This window comes from Paracoccidioides brasiliensis (assembly GCF_000150735.1).
Source record: "Paracoccidioides brasiliensis Pb18 unplaced genomic scaffold supercont2.2, whole genome shotgun sequence".
In the NCBI taxonomy this organism is placed as follows: Eukaryota; Fungi; Ascomycota; class Eurotiomycetes; order Onygenales; family Ajellomycetaceae; genus Paracoccidioides; species Paracoccidioides brasiliensis.
Genome location: NW_011371359.1, coordinates 1,620,641 through 1,621,439, shown reverse-complemented (window position 1 = coordinate 1,621,439; position 799 = coordinate 1,620,641).

Below are 799 nucleotides of genomic sequence, written 5' to 3'. Positions count from 1 at the left end.
AATTCTTTTTTTTTTTCCTGTTGGGGTGAGAGGGTGTGGTCTTTTTATAGCTCGATCAGGGCAGAAAAGGGGAAGGGGGTATAGAGCCAAGAAATAAGCAGTAGCAGAATTGGAAACCGGAGATGGAATGTATTCCAAATATGTATATGAAGATACAGGACCACATTCTTCGCCAGGTTTCAGTATACATACAGCCAGCCAACGGAACTGGTGCAGAGGAAGGGTAATAATTCCTGTACATGCTTGAACATGTGAAGTAAGATTGACAAGCGGAAAAATTTGACGCGGCGGACGCGGCTCGAGAAGGCACCACCTCGCTGTATAGTCTGGGGACATCCATCATCGATCCTCCAACATGGGATTTTTAAATCTGTCTCAATCTCCAAGAATTATATCGACAAGTGGGCAATGAGAGGCCACGCCACCAATGCTTGAATGTCAGAGGCAGAGGGGACGGAGAGGGACGGAAAAGACCTCCGGAGGGTGTGATATCTCTAGAAGGATGGATCTGAAGCATGAAACATCATGCCCGCTCAAGGCAAGACGGAAGTGGAAGAATACAAGTGAAAATATATCGGACAATCGGATACGACGATGACCAGGATATCAACATTCCACTGGAGGCTCTCAGATATACAGCATGGAGGCGTGAGCATTAAAAGTCCCGTTGAGGATGAGGGCATGAAGATGCCAAATCTTTAACTCGTCATCGCTTCTCATCACTTCAGTGTCTGTGTCCGGCTGGAACCTCCGAGTCAGAGATTGATCCATCGCGGGGTTGGGGGGTTGGGGGGTTGGG